Here is a 21,123-nt window from a genome sequence, read left to right as displayed (position 1 = left end):
GAAAGTGAAGGTGTTCAGCAGCTGCGAGGGAGTTGTCAGAACTGGTCGTGATGCAGATCGTGTTCTTATGGACAATGGCGATGCCTCCTCCTGTTTGGTTGATGCGGTCCTTTCGGGTGATTTTGTAGCCATTTGGGATGGCTATGGTGATGTTGGGCACTGATGACCGTTCATCCAGGTTTCAGTAAAAATGCGATGTCTGGCGATGTGGTGTCTAGTAGGTTCCAAAGTTCAGTTGCGTGTGTGTGAACTGAGCGGGTGTTCAGCATGATACACTTCAGGTGGTCAGTTATGGAGCTCTGTTTGAAGTTTGAGGATTTGGTGTGGGTACTGATGCAGTTCAACTTGCAGGAGTGGCAGGTGAAGGGTCCATGGGTGAGTCCTGGTGTGGCTTGGTAGCTGTCTGGGAGACGGCCGGAGTTCCGTGCAGAGAGGATAGCAGCATCGTACGCAATGCGGGTGGAGTGGGTTTTACAGGGGACAGGGGGTCTGGCGCTGGGCACAGTCCAGGCGTGGACGGGCGTACACAGGCTTACCTTTGGCACACCTTCAGCACCCATAGGGCGCTTCCACTGCGCGTGAACCCTGCGCGTAGGCTGTTGTGACATAAGTGGATAGTGGAGGGGGGCAGAGCGAGCGAGGAGCAGCTTGGATGCGGGAGCGGGGTGGAGAGCCGGGCTGGGAGGCACAACAAACACACAACTAAATGGCAGGAAGCCAAAACTGAAACAGGACGAGGTTGGAGCCCAACCTGAAAATCACTATTAAATGGACAGTGGCACCAGCACAATCAGGCACAAAAAAATTGAAGTAGGCAAAGCGAGCAGTGCACAGATCAATAATTAATGAAGAGCAGTCTTGCAGTAAAGCGCTATGCAAACAATATTATCAGGGACAATAAATTGCAGGCAGCACTGCGCAAATAAAATCACAGGCAATGAGCAGTCACGCAGTAAGCGCTACGATACCAATGAAAGGACATTAATTTATTGTCATTAACATATGTAGATATGAATGTGTGTGACTAACTATTGTAGTCATTGTCATTGTTTAAAAAATACAAGGACTATTGTGGGACAGAATATTTATAGCTGCAAGGAACACCATCACCCGTCACAGGCATATGCGCACTTATTTGTACTTGCCTATTGTGTGTTCTGTAGTTTCTCTGGCGGCACTGTCCTGACCGGCAATTCCTAGCACTATTTCTTCCGGTATGACTTTTGCCACTTGCTCCTCTAGTTCATCGAGGTCCTCCTGGTCTGCTGGGCTGCCTCCTCCAGTTGCAAAGGCTGCCTTGCGGTTTGCCGCAAGTTTTTCTTTTGTGCGGCGCTTACAATCATGCCACCTTTTTTTGCAGTCAATGACAGTCCTCTTGGCCTGAGCTACACTATTTATTTTCAGTACAATTTGCCTCCATATTGCCTCTTTTTTGCCATGGGGCACCTTTGAATTTATAAACAGCTGATGCTGGTACTTGGTGACCTCTGCCACCAGGATTTCATTTTCCTCATGGCTGAAATTTGACTTCCTTTTCTGTTTGGCGTCAACCTGTGCCTCTGGGCTTCTGCTTGCAAGATTTTCCTGGGGGTCCTGGCTGCTGGTATGTGCTTCTTCCATTTGTGTTTGTCTTCTGTGGTCCACAGCTATCGCAAGAGCAATTTGCGTCACTTATCCTGCTGCCTTTTCACCCATCCCGCACTTTACAGTGTTGCGCCGGCGCCGCAATGGCGTTACGTGTCGCAACGACCTTACGCGAATTTTCCTTACGTTGCGCCAGGCTGACTTGCGGCAGTTTTGCGGCAGTTTTGCGGCACCTACGTCACTTTGTCTGACGCAGATTGCCAGTTTTATTTATTTATTTTATTTATTATATCGATTTTTAGAGTGCGCAAATACCCGAGGGTGTCTCGGCGCTATTGTTGCAGAACTCTGTCGGAGCAGGAGGGAGTTAGGCTTGAAACAACCAAGTTTTCAGTTTTTTTTGGTGCACATTTGATGTGGAGAGGGAGTGTGTTCCACAATCTAGCTGTGGCAACGGTGAAACGTTTGTCTCCCCAGTTAGCCCTTCTTTTGCGGGGGACTGTTAGCAGGTGAGCCGAGGCTGAACGTAATGTCCTTTGCTGTTCGAGCGGGCGGAAGGCTTGTTTTAGGAATAGGGGGCCATGGTTGTGGATAGCTTTGTAAGCTATGCATAAAGCTTTAAATTTGATGCGGCTCCTCATCGGCAGCCAGTGTAGCTGTTGGATGTAGGGGGAGACAGATGCAAATTTGGGAATGGGTAGCAGGGTCCTGGCTGCTGCATTCTGTACAGTCTGTAATTTGTTGAGGACCTTTTGTTGTGCATTTAGAAGCAAGGCATTACAATAGTCAGTTTTGGAAAAAACTAATGTGCTGACTAAAGTTTTGCCTGCAGAAGATGGTAAGTAAGGGATGAGTTTTTTGATCTTTTTTAAGATGTAGAAGGAGGATGAAACCACCGAATTGGCATGCTGCTGGAAGGACAATTTATCAAAGATAACCCCCAGATTTCGTACCTTGGCTACTGGTTCTGGAGGTTGTCCCATCTGTTGGGGCCACCATTGTGGAGACCAGATTGGTTGTAGTCTCCCAAATGTCATCACTTCTGTTTTATCAGAATTTAGCTTGAGGCAGTTTGATGACATCCAGGAGCTTATTGCCTTCATACCAGTTTGGAAGTTCGCAGCTACTGCTTGGCCATCGTCGTATACGGACAACACCAGTTGTGTGTCGTCTGCGTATGTAGTGAGGGAGATTCCGTGGGATTTGATGACCCTCGCCAAGTCCGACACGCATATATTAAACAGTGTCGGGCTTAGCGAGGATCCCTGTGGTACACCGCAAGGCAAAGAGAAAGTCTGGGAGGTGTATTGTCCCAACTTCACCGTTTGTGGACGGTTGGACAGAAATGAGGCGAGAAGCTCCTTGGCTTTATCTTTTATTCCTATAGCCGCGACACGGTCGATCAGTGTGGTATGATCGACCGTGTCGAAGGCTGCGGACAGATCTAAAAGTATCAGGATTGCTGCTCCTCCATTGTCCATTGTGGACCGTATCTCGTCCGCAGCTTTTAGGAGCGCAGTCTCCGTGCCGTGTCCCTGACGGAACCCGAACTGGGTATCATCCAATAAGTTGTTGTTGTGGATATATGTTGACAACTGCTGATTCATGATTTTTTCAAAGATCTTGGCCGGGAATGGGAGGCATGCAATGGGCCTGTAGCTGGCCGGAAGAGAAGGGTCGAGACTGGGTTTTTTGAGTAAAAGTTTAATAATGGCTTCCTTCCATACCGAAGGGTAGGTGCCGGATGTGAACATTGCGTTGCAGATAGTGGTTAATGACGGAGCAACAGCTTCTGAGATGAGGTTGAGAACGCCTGGAGGGCACGGATCAAAAGGTGAGCCGGATCTGGTTCGGGCGATCAGGGGTTGGACAATTTCTTTCGTGGTATTTTCGAAGGCTGCAAATTGTGGAGTATTATTGGCGATGGATTGCTCAGTAGCGGATAAGGAAGGGTCAGGCGAGAAAGTAGAGAAGATGGCTCGGACCTTATCTTCAAAAAATTTGGCCAGTGCATCTGAGAGGGCCTGGGATCCTTCTGAACAAGGTGGCAGAGGATTAGACAGATATGTTACCACCTGGAACAGTTTCCCTGATGAGTTTTTGGCCTGATTAATTTTATTGGTGTAATAGGTGGTTTTCTCAGATGTTATGAGTTTTTTGTAATTAGAGAGGGCATTTTTGTAATTGATCTTGTCAGAGTTATTATAGTGTCGGCGCCACTGCCTTTCTAAGTTTCTGCAATATTGACGCTGTAATCTGAACGATTCAGAGAACCAGGGGGCTGATGGAAGCTTTCTGTTCCTGTGCGATGTTTTTGTGGGTGCTAGCTTGTTACAAGCTTCGTTCAAATTCTCCAGGTAAGTAGCTGAAACTGCTATGGGGTCCTGTTTGTTTAGCAAAGGGCTGTCATGTATCATCTGAGTGAGCTGGTTGAGATTAATGTTCTTCCAGTCTCTGAAATTCGTAGACCCAGAATTTGTCTGGGGGGTGGACCGGAAATAATGGGAACTGAAAAGCATATTGCAGAATGGTCTGTCCAAATTAGAGGGATAACCTTAGTGATAGAGATGTCCCTGTTGTTGGTGAAGAGGCCGTCTAAAGTATGTCCTGCAGAATGGGTGGGTGGTTTAACAATTTGCAGAAGGCCAACTGACTCTAGGTCACCGAGTATTGTTCCTGTGTCAGGGTCTTCAAGAGATTCTAGATGAAAATTGAAGTCACCCAAGATGGTTGCGACACGCTGCGTTAACTCATTGATTTGGCGCTTCACCATTGACTTGCGTCGCCGCAGCGGCAACGCAAGACATTTGACGCATCTCTGCATTGCGGGAGAGTTGCGTCACTCATCCTAAATATGCTCCTAAACACTTAAGTGAGTAAGGGGCCCCACAAACCAATATTTGCTTTAAAAATATCAACTGGGACGCCATCCGGCCCGCTGCCTTCCCTCTCGAACTTGATGCAATCGCTAAATTAACCTCACTGAGCTTAAATAATGTGGCATTCCCTTTATCACTAAGCCTTAAACCTCGTTCCTCCCTGGCGTCCAGGTTTAATATATCCGGGGTACCCTCCGCATTCAGTCTCAGGTAGTTGTGGAGTTGTTATATCATATAAAAGTGAAAAATGCTCAATCAATCTGTTCTCGGGGATAGCGACCACAACTGTTGATACCACCTTATCATTAAGGAATGGTACGTTAACTGCCCTCCAGAATGCACAGGGCTCTTTATCAATTGACCCTTCATGGAGTTCTATCCAAGCTTCTGCTTTCAGTTTATACTTTCTATCTATTAAGGCACGTTTATATTCTTTCCGTGCCCTTCTAATTTTATCTCTATCTTTAGGTTCGCTATGCAGAGCATGTTTTAAATTTCTATGGGTCCTAGTAAAGTTTGAATCAAACCAGCCCTTTCTCCCTTTACGGTTATACTTCTGCTTTATACTGAGGGTAAGAGCCTTTTTTATGTAATCTGCAATTACAATAAAATTATCAATAACATCCTTCAGGAGGGACATTTTCCTCCAGACATAACATGACTGCATCATTACGGTTAGTTACCACCCCAACCATAAAATCTGTAGGTATCCCCTTCTCCCAGCTCAGACTATAACCATTCTGTCTAGTTAAGGCGATATTTTCAAGAATAATATTTGGGCTATCGGCTTACCTACTGTTTGTTCAAATAATAATATTCCTACACTCTGCGGGTAGTGGTCACTCAACGCAATTTGATGTTTAAAATCTTCAACAATGGACCCATAGCGATTAGAGACCAGAATAAAGTCTATTATGGAGCCAGATCCGTGCCCATTAAATGTAGGGCCCTGAGGCACCGGGGGACTACTTAGGGTGTTGGCAAAACCCAGGCCGAGATCAAATACTAATTCATTTAAGCAGTCGCCATATGATGTATGTGGGAAATGTGGGGAAAAAAATCTCCCTATCATATGTTGGACCACAATTCCCATTATCCGAATGATGGCAACAGTCAAGCTCCTATTAAAAGGAATGCAGCAAGCGCAGGAGACACTTGCTGCTGAATGTGCGCTCCTCATTAACCTCACAGGCTGCTGTGTTAAGAGGGATACTTTTCTGTGTTCTCCTCTTCCATGGTGGTATCAATTTCCACCCAAGATCCTGCAACAAGAAAATGTAATTTTCATGCTGCTCTCATTTCAAAAGTAGTGGCGCAAACGGTCTCTCACTGGATGTGCTGTGTGCGCACTTCACACAAGACACAGCGCTCTCAGGCTCCCAAAGGTGCAGGCATGCACCTTACAGGGAACCGATTTCTATGCTTGGTCGTACAGCCCAAAGTATTTAAAACTTCTAATCGAGATGGGGTTTACGGTGTCATATACCCCTGAGAAAGGGCAGAACCGGGACAGTGACATGTCTAAATTTGCTAACTTTGTAGACGGTCTATGGCATAAACTCTAGTTGGTTATGTACTTGTGTGTGAGGGTAAGCAAATTTGGGTATCACTGAGAATTAGATGTTCTCCTAAAATGGCAGACAATTGTTTGACTGTACGGCTTTTAAGAGTGATGGTAGAGTCATTGGTTTGTGATTAGACAAGAGGGTTAGGGGTCCTATTGTTTTTTTGGTGTTATTAGATTCCAGCAAGTTGAAGGAGATCCTTACTCTTGACTGCTTTCTTTTCTCTAGCTGCTGAGATGTGTGAGAGTGTGATGTGGGAGACCTAAATGCCTTCCACTTTTTCCATTCAATTTCATTTTAGGTTCCACCACACTAAAATGTCTTTATATTCTGGAACATTATCTCATGATGTACTTCCTCCTGATCTTTGACCCATTAATCTCTTCTAGGAAGTAGGCATAGCTACTGTGAATTTATAGTAACTTATCTCAATCTGGATATGAGGAAAGCTTACAGTGCTTCTGTGTGTACAGTACCTGTTTGTAGATGGGAGTGTTAGCACTTGTTCTTTTCCTGCATGTGAGTGAAGCTTGTCTACTGTTCTATGAGAATGAAGCTTACTATCTACGCTGTGCCTATCTGGGGGAAAGCTTGTACTGAGTTGGTATCATTCACCCCTGCTGCACATGTTCTACATGGATGAGTGAAACTTGCACTGCCTGTACTGATTGGTACGAAACTGTTCACTTTTGTCATTAGCAGTGCTGAATCTCATGGTTATCAAATGCTTTTTGTAATTGATGTTTACCAAAGATACATTGAGTGAAATGATTAAAGATTCTGCTCACAAGATTGTTTACTACAGCTCTAATGGACGTTATGGATGTACAATCCCTCCAGGGTAATCTCTCTCCTCTTCGCATCAGCCCCAACATCACTTTTCCACTTCACCCTTTAAAGCCCTGCTCATGTTCCATGTGCCCTACCCAACACTTCGGCAAGGCTCTAACATTGAGATGAAAATGCAATTGGCAGGAGAGGAGTGCTACCTCAACCACTGAAAAGAACTTGGAGTTAATGAAAAAGCATCCAAGAAAAGTCTGATTAAAGCAAAGTAACGTCAACCCCTTTCAAGTACCCTTTTGCCAATTTAAAACATTCCCATCCTAATGGAGCATGGCTTGTACATTATTCTAAAGTTGTTTTTATGACCTTTAGTTTCTGGCATGCCCTGATGGCTGTGAGCTTCATCCTTTGTTTATTTAGTTATTTTTTAGTGAAACTATTTCGACATGATACTGAAATGTGTTGCTATATCAACCAGCCCCTCTCCAATGCCAGATAATTCTATATATATATATATATTCATAGTCCACCACAAAGATGTAAACGCTCTCATGGAGGAAAGTAGGAAAACTGCTTTATTTTTAACAACTTTTTTGCTCCAGGGCCTTAATCGCATGATTTGGTGAAAAACAATGTCCTAGTTATAGGGAAACAAAATATACAATGGACAAAATAAACAGAGCTTCACGAATGTAGCATCTTGAAAGTTTGTGGAATATAAAGACCTGGATGCGAGGGAAGGATTTGGATTTGTGCGGTATGCGATGGCGCCAACTCGTTTGTGCTTCTGTGTGTTTGTGATGTTAGTGTTGTACGATACAACATGCGAAGGGATGACTCTGAACCCCTCTACCGGACACAAGGCCCACAATATATATTACAAATGCCTGTGCACACGTTATTGTCAATTGCAGAAACAGTACTGCATTACTACAATTCATGAAAGTCCAGGTAACACGCTACTATTCACACGTCAATGAGTGAGATGACAGCAGAACACTCAGTGTATTTCGTGTTCTTATTGTTTAATGAGGATCGATATAACAGCCAACACGTGGTTAACCGCCATTGTAATATAATCGAGGGCAGAGCATACAAGCTCTTCCTGCGATTGTCCCCAACACGGCATCAAGGCAGTGTATATATCAAGACTCGTATTATACCCGTCTTGATGATCCTAGTATTGTTTTAAAGAGGATCAAAACGTCATCAACTTGTTTAAACAGTATGCACATCAATCCACTGTGAAAACAAGTGCATTTACTGTTTCTCTAAAAGCTTGCCATAATTATTACTATTGGCTACAAGCTACTTTCGTCCTGCCTGAAATGTTTTTTTTTAATTCATTACATTGTTTGTCTGGCTGAACATCCTTAATATAGCGCTGATTCTAATCTGTTTATCACAACTATAATTTGTTTAAGGACCGCTGTTTCTGTTAAAAAGTTGATACCCAAGGTCCTTATCTACCCTGTGAGTTCCCTTGTTTGACTTAAAATAGGCTTATCTCGGAGGCAGTGTGTAAAGCATGTGTACACACATACAGTAATACAGTGAACACACTACAAATGGACACCACATCAGTTTAGGAAAATTAGTGATCTTTATCTAAACTGAACAAGACCAAAACGACGACAATCCAAAATACTGTAATAACAAGCATTGGAAATGCAATAGGTCTCCCTTTTTAGGTTTCGCCTGCCGAAAGCTGCGCACTGCGCAGCTTTTCGCGCAGGTGAAATCTTTTGTCTAGAGTATGTGTGTGTAGTCCCACCCCTCTGTTCCATTGGCTAGCTCCATAAATGGAAGCTAGCCATTGGAACAGAGATCTGTCCGTCCATGCCGGAGCAGATTCGTGGGCGTTCCCGAGAATTTTAGGCTTTTGCCCACGTCATGCGGCCTGTGGGCGGTGCTTTTTTTTTTTGTCTGGGCATCCTTGGTCACATCAGCCTGCTCGCTCTCCCTGTGTGGATGCAGACCCGACCCGCTCCCTACTCCGAGCCGACTCCCGGAGAGAAGTTTTTTAATTTTCCTACACGTTTTTGTAAATGCTTGTTTTACCGTGCGGGAGGCGGCAGAGGAGGATAAGTGCGCTGCGGCGGAGGCCGGAGAGAGCTTCCGTAGCTCAGGTAAGGGTACATTTTTTTCTCAGGCTTCACAGGTTGAAATGCGGCTCGGGCGAGAGGGTTGGCCACTGCTCTGGAGCTCAGGGTGGCCAATGGGGGCGAGGGGTGGTTGTTACAGTCCCTGCCGTTGGTAAACTTGTTAGGTCTGGAAAGGGGGGAATTATGGGTGTAGGCAGTGGTGTTAGTAACCGTGATGTAGTCCTCGCTTCTTATTGTTGGCTGTTTCCGGTTCTTCTCCCAGGATAGTCTTTATATTGTGAGCTCTGTCTAAAATGCTTGTTTAATCTTTGGTGGACAGGGTTGTATAAAAACGGCCCACTCCCTCAATTGTGCACGCTTATCTGTAATGGAACCGCTGTTCATATGGGTAACTCGAGTGAGATCTTAGTGGCGATTGAGGGTTTGGAGTAACATCGCCGGGGTACTCTCTCTGCCACCCAAAACTCTAGCAAGGTTGTACTTGTAGCCGCACCTTCCATTTTGCTGTTCATTAGCCTGCTCGATCCCTTTAACTGAGTTAAGGGGGGTTCTGCATTAAATATAAAGGGTGTATACATGTGTGATGTAACTGGTGCTTATGTAAAGCGCACGTAAACCTTCGGGTCGAGTTCGCGCTGTATACAACAGCAATAAAAAAGCTCCCGAAGCCCCTGGGAAGGAAGTTCATTGACACGTTGTGATTTGTGTTTCGGTGGAGGTGATAGCGCGCATCTAATGAAGTTGCATACCCATTGCTTTGTGCGCAGCAACCGCCTTTTTGCATGTATGCATGTCATTCATTTATCTTGCTTTTTTTATCGCATCGCTTGTTTTTGTTCTGTCTGACAAAAGTTAGTTCGCGAGTTCTTATTTAGAGGAAGCGAGTTGCAATTACATTAAGTGGTGTCGGGAACTCTAAAACTGCTATTCTTTGGGGAAGTTTTTAATAATCGTGCATCAGCGAAGCGTCCTACAATGTCATGGTTTACTATGTAGCTGTATACTTCTGTCGTGTTCTTTTTTTTTTTTTTTTTTGCTCGGTGAATAGGACACCACTGTCCAACGTGAAACCTGACCGTGACAACTCAGCCCAAATACGTAGGCCACACCTCTTGTGAGCGGCAACATGCTTTTGAAGGGGGAGTGGTGGGGCGGTTCTGTCAGAGGTGGGGCAGGGTAGACCATTGTTTATGATCGGACCATTGAAATTATGCAGGTTTGAGTAAACTATGCAGCAAGAAAAGGCAAATAAGGCGTTACGTTTTTTAATGGCATTACCTAATTTTGTCATACTGTACACTTGTAAGTGTCTGGGCACTGGTTGCACCTCATTAGAACCAGTTGAATACACACACATAGCAAGCAGTAAGCAACTGAAATGTGTCTAGTTTTGCAAAGAGCATCCAGCCTGCAGCAAAACTTGTTTCTGCTTTTTTTTAGTAACTTTTGAACCGTTTGCCCTAGAAACAAACCTGCAGGTTTTAACAAAAAGAGTTTATGCAGCAGATGATTGTGACCAATGCGGCAGATTTATATAGTTATGCCATAATCTCTGCACAATCCCATAATTCTAGTGGCCATGTTTATAATATACAATTTGCACATCTCACAAAGGTAGTTTATCGTGTGACATTTACTACACACAGTGGATTCCATCATTCAAGTCATGCATGTCATTTGATTTTTAAAGGCTAAATTGTGTAAGTGATTATATAAGTAGGCATTGCTTAGCTTGAATTATTAACTCCTTCACCTCAGCTCTCCACATTAAGTTACGGCAATGTAGGAGTGATCATTCACTCTTGATTGGTAAAAGTTGTCTTTTGTACCTCAAAGTCATACCATAAATATAGCGTTGTTTAGGCTTTTTTTCCTGGCCTTTAGTTGACCCTTTAAAATAAGTCGAACAACACTTGGTGGGTACTTTTTGAGAACACTATACGAACTTGAGACCCACTTTATTTTCCCCCATAATACCGGATCACCGACCTTTAATACTTTACTGTCATTCCAATTTCCTGAACTACTGGCATTTTATGGGTAGTATACTTCCCTACATCTTACTATAGAACGAAATGGGCTCATTTCTCCATGTGGTGTAATAACTGTGTGAAGGTCGTTCGAGGTTAGTGCCAGATAATAGCAAACAACGTTTCACTGTGTTCTACAGTGTTAGGCTGAGATCAGGCTTTATTTATTTACTTCATGGTTTAGTGATCTGTCCCGGAGAACCAGGACTTTTTTCCGTTATACTCTGTTCATTGCTGCTGTGCTTTTGTGTTTTTATGTTCCATGCACTAGGCTGGAAGTCATGCCATGCATCAGAGCTGTGCTCAGGCTCCTGAGATCCACAGCGCCTAACACATCTGGGAGCACTACGAGGGGTGTGCTGCACCTCTGAGAATGTGGTGGACCCTCTCAAAGCCATAGCTGGGTGTGTGTGTGTGTGTTTACAAACTCTTGAAGACTTTGTCACACTCATTGCTGCCACTTCATGTAGTTGTAAATTCTTTAATGAATGTGGGAAAGTGCCATAACCCACCCGTGTTTTCAGAGGGTCCACGTGAAGGGATTTCCACGCAAGGAAAATGTTTTGCAGGTTAAAAAAAAAAAGTGGCATAACATAGGTCCCCATATGATGGTGGATTTTCCCCTTTGTGTACCATCCAATGCTGCATAATTGGATGTGAGCGGCCTGTGCTACCTGCAGGTCGCCCAGGAGCAAACCTGTCTGTGTTGAGCATCTAATAATTGAGTAAAACACGCAAACAATAGATTTATGCTTATTTAAGCATGGTTTGGCTTTAACTTTTTAAGTGGAGTCCCCACTCTGCTTCAATGTTGAACCTGCTCAGTGCTCCTGATGTGATGAAACAGTTCTCAGGAGTAGTGCCACACTGTGTGTGAGAGACTCCACCACCAATCCATCTGCCTGGAAGTTTATTTACCTTCGTGTTTTTTATTTCCGGTTTGTTCCCTCATGGGATATACTTCCATGTGGTTGGAAGGCAGTGGGGGGTGACTGGCCTGTGCAGGATTTCACAACATATTCTGATATCCCTGGATGTGCAGGGGTTCGTCAGTGTGGGGAAACTCCTCTGAAACACTGTGAATCAATTGCTATGATGCTTTTTCTTCTCGGGTACAATAGGTGTAAACAGGCCGCCAGGCAATGGTAGGAAATCTGCTGTTGAGTCTGCCTTTTCTGTGCGGTCACCCCAGATTTTTCACCTTTATCGTGCTCCTATGGGTGCTGATCTAATCACTGTGTCCATTTTGTGACACTGTTGCTCAGTGCCACTGTGCGCGCTCTGTGGTTCAAAAATGGTACGGTCAAAATTGCTTTCACCCCATTGGTGTATTTAACTTTCCCATAAGGTCATGGTGTGTGGCTGGCACTATGTGTGTGTGTGTGTGTGTGGCTAGCTCTATGTGTGTGTGTGTGTGTGTGTGTGTGTGTGTGTCTGGCTCTGGGTGTGCGTGTGTGTGTGGCTGGCTCCGGGTGTGTGTGTGTGCGGCTGGCTCTGGGTGTGTGTGGTAGTAATTGCTGTCTGCTGAGCTCGTCCGTAGGGTACAATAGGTCTCACATTTGCGAGAGATTAAGCTAATGGCAATGTAAATGACAATGCCATTTATCTGTTTTCAAAACCAACACATAAATACAAATTTTTTTCATTTACAATGCCAATAGCTCAAACTTTTCCAAAGGCGAAACCATTGCATTGTAAATGCTTGTTGTTTAAGTTAGTGATTTGCTTTGTTAATGGTTTTGTATTTTAGCTATGTGTTATTGAGTGTATGTATGCGATATGTTGTGGACTTGTGATGTTTGGATTGTCATTGTTAGCCGTTTAAAGCACAGCATTAGGAGGAGAAGAGCAGTGTTTAAGATTTGGGAAGGAGAGGCGGAGAAGAGCATAAGGGACAATGAAGTAAAGTGAGGAGGAGAGTAGCATGAGGCAGAAGAAAGGGGAATGAGGAGAGCAGTGTGAGGGGAAGGAAGAGGGGAGGAGATTTGCATGAGCTTGTAGGAATAAGTGTGGAGAGTAGTATGAGGCATAAGGAAGGAGATGGGGGGAGAAGAGTAGCATGAGGGACATGAAAGGAGAGTGAGTTGGAGAAGAGTAGTGTGAGGCAGAAAGAAGGAAAGCGAGTAGATCAGCATTAGGAAGAAGGAAGTAGACGGGTGTAGAGCAGTGTTTGGAAGATGGTAGGAGAATGAGAAGAGCAGTGTGATGCAGAAGGACAGTGATGAGAAGCTGTGTGAGGCACAAGGACTGAGTGAGTAGGAGAAGAGCAGTGTTTGGCAGAAGGATGGCGAGTGTGGAGGAGAGTTGTATGAGGCATATGGAAGGAGAGTATGGAGGAGAAGAGCATTGTTAGTTATAAAAAAAGAGTATGAGAAGATCAGCATATGTAAGCTGGTAGTGGGACTGGGGGTCGTAGTTTGTGTTGGTGATTATGATGGTGGTGGTACTGCGCCTGGTGTTGACAATGTTGCTAATGGTGGTTATTGTTGCGGTACTAGTGCTGGTAGTTGGTATTGGTAGTGGTGGTTATCCAGTATTATGGGTGTTTTTCATAGATTCACATGCATGAATCATTCCCCGTCATCGAGACGGGAGTCTCCGGTACATAGAAAAGTAATGTTCCATAGACTTGTATAGAGAGAAGTAGGACTAAGGGCCTCACCTTAGCAGCCTATCTTTGTCCTTTTGTAAAAAGGACCAAACCGTAGAAGAGAGCCAATCAGCTAACACCTCCCTCTAGAACCTTCCTGTCAGGAGCCTCAGTCTCTCAGATTTTCTACCGCACGTTGTGCTAAGGGAGTCTCCACCTGAGTTCTCCTCAGGTTTTCCTTAACTACCTCATCCCACTGTGGTTATGAATTTTAGCATGCTGCTCAAAGACTGACTCACTGGAGTTTAATAATGCAACCACAAGTACCATGAAGCAATGCAACCAGTAACACCCACTGGGGCGGGGACTATCAGACTATAATGGTTGCAGAACCCGGACTTTGCAAGATGCTATTGCCCAAGAAGAGTCAGCATGACTCGAAACGCGTCGGCACAAGATGTTTGTTTTTACTGAATCTGCCTGCACCCTTTTTGAATAAATACACGTTACTTAACCTACCTGTGTGAGGCTCTTTCAAGCTTTGGCGAACTTGTGTGATTTGATATATAGATATATATAGATATAGTGTGTGCCCGGCATAGTGGGTGGGGGTGTCAACAAGTCGTTTAAGTCCGAGATTTGCAAGGTTGTCCAGAAGAGTGGTGGAGTTGGTGTCGTTGTTCTTTTACAGGTGGAAGTTGAGGACTCCCAGTAGGATGTAGTCCTCGGAGGGGAGGGCGTGTGGGCTGATGCAGTCAGTGATGTCTTTGCTGAATTGTGTGCGGGGTCCAGGTGGTCTGTAGATGAGGGTGCCTCTGAGTGTGGTCTTGGGGTCGATGTGCATTTGAAAGTGAAGGTGTTCAGCAGCTGCGAGGGAGTTGTCAGAACTGGTCGTGATGCAGATCGTGTTCTTATGGACAATGGCGATGCCTCCTCCTGTTTGGTTGATGCGGTCCTTTCGGGTGATTTTGTAGCCATTTGGGATGGCTATGGTGATGTTGGGCACTGATGACCGTTCATCCAGGTTTCAGTAAAAATGCGATGTCTGGCGATGTGGTGTCTAGTAGGTTCCAAAGTTCAGTTGCGTGTGTGTGAACTGAGCGGGTGTTCAGCATGATACACTTCAGGTGGTCAGTTATGGAGCTCTGTTTGAAGTTTGAGGATTTGGTGTGGGTACTGATGCAGTTCAACTTGCAGGAGTGGCAGGTGAAGGGTCCATGGGTGAGTCCTGGTGTGGCTTGGTAGCTGTCTGGGAGACGGCCGGAGTTCCGTGCAGAGAGGATAGCAGCATCGTACGCAATGCGGGTGGAGTGGGTTTTACAGGGGACAGGGGGTCTGGCGCTGGGCACAGTCCAGGCATGGACGGGCGTACACAGGCTTACCTTTGGCACACCTTCAGCACCCATAGGGCGCTTCCACTGCGCGTGAACCCTGCGCGTAGGCTGTTGTGACATAAGTGGATAGTGGAGGGGGGCAGAGCGAGCGAGGAGCAGCTGGGATGCGGGAGCGGGGTGGAGAGCCGGGCTGGGAGGCACAACAAACACACAACTAAATGGCAGGAAGCCAAAACTGAAACAGGACGAGGTTGGAGCCCAACCTGAAAATCACTATTAAATGGACAGTGGCACCAGCACAATCAGGAACAAAAAAATTGAAGTAGGCAAAGCGAGCAGTACACAGATCAATAATTAATGAAGAGCAGTCTTGCAGTAAAGCGCTATACAAACAATATTATCAGGGACAATAAATTGCAGGCAGCAATGCGCAAATAAAATCACAGCCAATGAGCAGTCACGCAGTAAGCGCTACGATACCAATGAAAGGACATTAATTTATTGTCATTTACATATGTAGATATGAATGTGTGTGACTAACTATTGTAGTCATTGTCATTGTTGAAAAAATACAAGGACTATTGTGGGACAGAACATTTATAGCTGCAATGAACACCATCACCCCTCGCAGGGATATGCGCACTTATTTGTACTTACCTGTTGTGTGTTCTTCAGTTTCTCTGGCGGCACTGTCCTGACCGGCAATTCCTAGCACTATTTCTTCTGGTATGACTTTTGCCACTTGCTCCTCTAGTTCGAGGTCCTCCTGGTCTGCTGGGCTGCCTCCTCCAGTTGCAAAGGCTGCCTTGCGGTTTGCCGCAAGTTTTTCTTTTGTGCGGCGCTTACAATCATGCCACCTTTTTTTGCAGTCAATGACCGTCCTCTTGGCCTGAGCTACACTATTTATTGTCAGTACAATTTGCCTCCATATTGCCTCTTTTTTGCTATGGGGCAACTTTGAATTTATAAACAGCTGATGCTGGTACATGGTGACCTCTGCCACCAGGGTTTCATTTTCCTCATGGCTGAAATTTGACTTCCTTTTCCGTTTGGCGTCAACCTGTGCCTCTGGGCTTCTGCTTCCAAGATTTTCCTGGGGGTCCTGGCTGCTGGTATGTGCTTCTTCCATTTGTGTTTGCCTTCTGTGGTCCACAGCTATTGCAAGAGCAATTTGCGTCACTTATCCTGCTGCCTTTTCACGCATCCCGCACTTTACAGTGTTGCGCCGGCGCCGCAATGGCGTTACGTGTTGCAAAAGACCTTACGCGACTTTTCCTTACGTTGCGTCAGGCTGACTTGCGGCAGTTTTGCGGCACCTACGTCACTTTGTCTGACGCAGATTGCCAGGTTGCGACACGCTGCTTTAACTCATTGATTTGGCGCTTCACCATTGACTTGCGTCGTCGCAGCGGCAACGCAAGACATTTGACGCATCTCTGCGTTGCGGGAGAGTTGCGTCACTCATCATAAATCTGCCCCTAAATACTTAAGTGAGTAAGGGGCCCCACAAACCAATATTTGCTTTAAAAATATCAACTGGGACGCCATCCGGCCCCGCTGCCTTCCCTCTCGAACTTGATGCAATCGCAAAATTAACCTCACTGAGCTTAAATAATGTGGCATTCCCTTTATCACTAAGCCTTAAACCTAGTTCCTCCCTGGCGTCCAGGTTTAATATATCCGGGGTACCCTCCGCATTCTGTCTCGGGTAGTTGTGGAGTTGTCAATCATATAAAAGTGAAAAATGCTCAATCCATCTGTTCTCGTGGATAGCGACCACAACTGTTGATACCACCTTATCATTAAGGAATGGTACGTTAACTGCCCTCCAGAATGCACAGGGATCTTTAGCAATTGACGCCTCATGGATTCTGCTTTATACTGATGGTAAGAGCCTTTTTTATGTAATCTGCAATTACAATAAAATTATCAATAACATCCTTAGGAGGGACATTTCCCTCCAGACATACCATGACTGCATCATTACAGTTAGTTACCACCCCAACCATAAAATCTGTAGGTATCCCCTTCTCCCAGCTCAGACTATAACCATTCTGTCTAGTTAAGGCGATATTTTCAAGAATAATATTTGGGCTATCGGCTTTACCTACGGTTTGTTCAAATAATATTATTCCTACACTCTGCAGGTAGTGGTCACTCAACGCAATTTGATGTTGAGTAAAATCTTCAACAATGGACCCGTAGCGATTAGAGACCAGAATAAAGTCTATTATGGAGCCACATCCTTGCCCATTAAATGTAGGGCCCTGAGGCACCGGGGGACTGCTTAGGGTGTTGGCGAAACCCAGGTCGAGATCAAATACTAATTCATTTAAGCATTCTGCATATGATGTATGTGGGAAATGTGGGAGAAAAAACTCCCTATCATATGTTAGACCACAATTCCCATTATCCGAATGATGGCAACAGTCAAGATCCTATTAAAAGGAATGCAGCAAGTGCAGGAACCACTTGCTGCTGAATGTGCGCTCCTCATTAACCTCACAGGCTGCTGTGTTAAGAGGGATACTTGCCTGTTTTTTGTGTTCTCCTCTTCCACGGTGGTCTCAATTTCCACCCAAGATCCTGCAACAAGAAAATGTATTTTTCACGCTGCTCTCATTTCAAAAGTAGTGGCGCAAACGGTCTCTCACTGAATGTGCTGTGTGCGCACTTCACACAAGACACAGCGCTCTCAGGCTCCCAAAGGTGCAGGCATGCACCTTACAGGGAACCAATTCCTATGCTTGGTCGTACAGCCCAAAGTATTTGAAACTTCTAATCGAGATGGGGTTTACGGTGTCATATACCGCTGAGAAAGGGCAGAACCGGGACAGTGACATGTCTAAATTTGCTAACTTTGTAGACAGTCTATGGCATAAACTCTAGTTGGTTATGTACTTGTGTGTGAGGGTAAGCCAATTTGGGTATCACTGAGAATTAGATGTTCTCCTAAAATGGCAGACAATTGTTTGACTGTACGGCTTTTAGGAGTGATGGTAGAGCTATTGGTTTGTGATTAGACAAGAGGGTTAGGGGTCCTATTGTTTTTTTGGTGTTATTAGATTCCAGCAAGTTGAAGGAGATCCTCGCTCTTGACTGCTTTCTTTTCTCTAGCTGCTGAGATGTGTGAGCGTGTGATGTAGGAGACCTAAATGCCTTCCACTTTTTCCATTCAATTTCATTTTAGGTTCCACCACACTAAAATGTCTTTATATTCTGGAACATTATCTTGTGATGTACTTTCTCCTGATCTTTGACCCATTAGTCTCTTCTAGGAAGTAGGCATAGCTACTGTGAATTTATAGTAACTTATCTCCATCTGGATGTGAGGAAAGCTTACAGTGCTTCTGTGTGTACAGTACCTGTTTGTAGATGGGAGTGTTAGCACTTGTTCTTTTCCTGCATGTGAGTGAAGCTTGTCTACTGTTCTATGAGAAGGAAGCTTACTATCTACGCTGTGCCTATCTGGGGGAAAGCTTGTACTGAGTTGGTATCATTCACGCCTGCTGCACATGTTCTACATGGATGAGTGAAACTTGCACTGCCTGTACTGATTGGTACGAAACTGTTCACTTTTGTCATTAGCAGTGCTGAATCTCATGGTTATCAAATGCTTTTTGTAATTGATGTTTACCAAAGATACATTGAGTGAAATGATTAAAGATTCTGCTCACAAGATTGTTTACTACAGCTCTAATGGACGTTATGGATGTACAATCCCTTCAGGGTAATCTCTCTCCTCTTCGCATCAGCCCCAACATCACTTTTCCACTTCACCCTTTAAAGCCCTGCTCATGTTCCATGTGCCCTGCCCAACACATCGGCAAGGCTCTAACATTGAGATGAAAATGCAATTGGCAGGAGAGGAGTGCTACCTCAACCACTGAAAAGAACTTGGAGTTAATGAAAAAGCATCCAAGAAAAGTCTGATTAAAGCAAAGTAACGTCAACCCCTTTCAAGTACCCTTTTGCCAATTTAAAACATTCCCATCCTAATGGAGCATGTAAATGTAAATGCAAATGTATAGGCATTTATATAGCGCACTACTTACCCGTAGGGTCCCAAGGCGCTTCGACCACTGCGAACCCCTTCCTGGCTTCCCTGAGAGATGGTCCCTTAATGGTTATCTCCAGGGTGAGGCCAGGCATCCCCGGCGGTCTGGTGGGGCCGTTAGTGAAGATGAGGCAAGCTAATGCCCAGAGTTGCCGAGTGTGATCGCTGATCAGAGTGGGCACCGAGGCGAGAGAATTATCGACTCCGCTGACCCTGGTCCAGAAACCTGCCGCGCCGGGAATCGAACCCTGGTCCCGGGCCGTCCTCTGCTCCCGGCATGTACATTATTCTAAAGTTGTTTTTATGACCTTTAGTTTCTGGCATGCCCTGATGGCTGTGAGCTTCATCCTTTGTTTATTTTTTATTTTTTAGTGAAACTATTTCGACCAGACATGATACTGAAATGTGTTGCTATATCAACCAGCCCCTCTCCAATGCCAGATAATTATATATATATATTCATAGTCCACCACAAAGATGTAAACGCTCTCATGGAGGAAAGTAGGAAAACTGCTTTATTTTTAACAACTCTTTTCCTCCAGGGCCTTAATCGCATGATTTGGTGAAAAACAATGTCCTAGTTATAGGGAAACAAAACATACAATGGACAAAATAAACAGAGCTTCACAAATGTAGCATCTTGAAAGTGTGTGGAATATAAAGACCTGGATGCAAGGGAAGGATTTGGATTTGTGCGGTATGCGATGGCGCCAACTGGTGTGTGCTTCTGTGTGTTTGTGATGTTAGTGTTGTACGGTACAACAGGCGAAGGGATGACTCTGAACCCCTCTACCGGACACAAGGCCCACAATATATATTACAAATGCCTGTGCACACGTTATTGTAAATTGCAGAAACAGTACTGCATTACTACAATTCATGAAAGTCCAGGTAACACGCTACTATTCACACGTCAATGAGTGAGATGACAGCAGAACACTCAGTGTATTTCGTGTTCTTATTGTTTAATGAGGATCGATATAACAGCCAACACGTGGTTAACCGCCATTGTAATATAATCGAGGGCAGAGCATACAAGCTCTTCCTGCGATTGTCGCCAACACGGCATCAAGGCAGTGTATATATTCAGGCTCGTATTATACCTGTGCTGATCATCCTAGTATTGTTTTAAAGAGGATCAAAACGTCATCAACTTGTTTAAACAGTATGCACATCAATCCACTGTGAAAACAAGTGCATTTACTGTTTCTTTAAAAGTTTGCCATAATTATGACTATTGGCTACAAGCTACTTTCGTCCTGCCTGAAATGTTTTTTTTTAAATTCATTAAATTGTTTGTCTGGCTGGACATCCTTAATATAGCGCTGATTCTAATCTGTTTATCACAACTATAATTTGTTATTTAAGGACCGCTGTTTCTGTTAAAAAGTTGATACCCAAGGTCCTTATCTATCCTGTGGGTTCCCTTGTTTGACTTTAAAATAGGCTTACCTCGGAGGCAGTGTGTAAAGCATGTGTACACATACAGTAATACAGTGAACACACTACAAATGGACACCACATCAGTTTAGGAAAATTAGTGATCTTTATCTAAACTGAACAAGACCAAAACGACGACAATCCAAAATACTGTAATGACAAGCATTGGAAATGCAATAGGTCTCCCTTTTTAGGTTTCGCTTGCCGAAAGCTGCGCACTGCGCAGCTTTTCGCGCAGGCGAAATCTTTTGTCTAGAGTATGTGTGTGTAGTCCCACCCCTCTGTTCCATTGGCTAGCTCCATAAATAGAAGCTAGCCATTGGAACAGAGATCTGTCCGTCCATGCCGGAGCAGATTCGTGGGCGTTCCCGAAAATTTTAGGCTTTTGCCCACGTCATGCGGCTGTGGGCGGTGCTTTTTTTCTTTTTGGTCTGGGCATCCTTGGTCACACCAGCCTGCTCGCTCTCCCTGTGTGGACGCAGACCCAACCCGCTCCCTACTCCGAGCCGACTCCCGGAGAGAAGTTTTTTAATTTTCCTACACGTTTTTGTAAATGCTTTTTTTACCGTGCGGGAGGCGGCAGAGGAGGATAAGTGCGCTGCGGCGGAGGCCGGAGAGAGCTTCCGTAGCTCAGGTAAGGGTACATTTTTTTCTCCGGCTTCACAGGTTGAAATGCGACTCGGGCGAGAGGGTTGGCCACTGCTCTGGAGCTCAGGGTGGCCAATGGGGGCAGGGGGTGGTTGTTACAGTCCC

This window comes from Lissotriton vulgaris, chromosome 12 (assembly GCF_964263255.1).
Source record: "Lissotriton vulgaris chromosome 12, aLisVul1.2, whole genome shotgun sequence".
NCBI lineage: Eukaryota > Metazoa > Chordata > Amphibia > Caudata > Salamandridae > Lissotriton > Lissotriton vulgaris.
The sequence above is the reverse complement of the archived record's forward strand: the minus strand, read 5'-3'. Positions refer to the sequence as shown.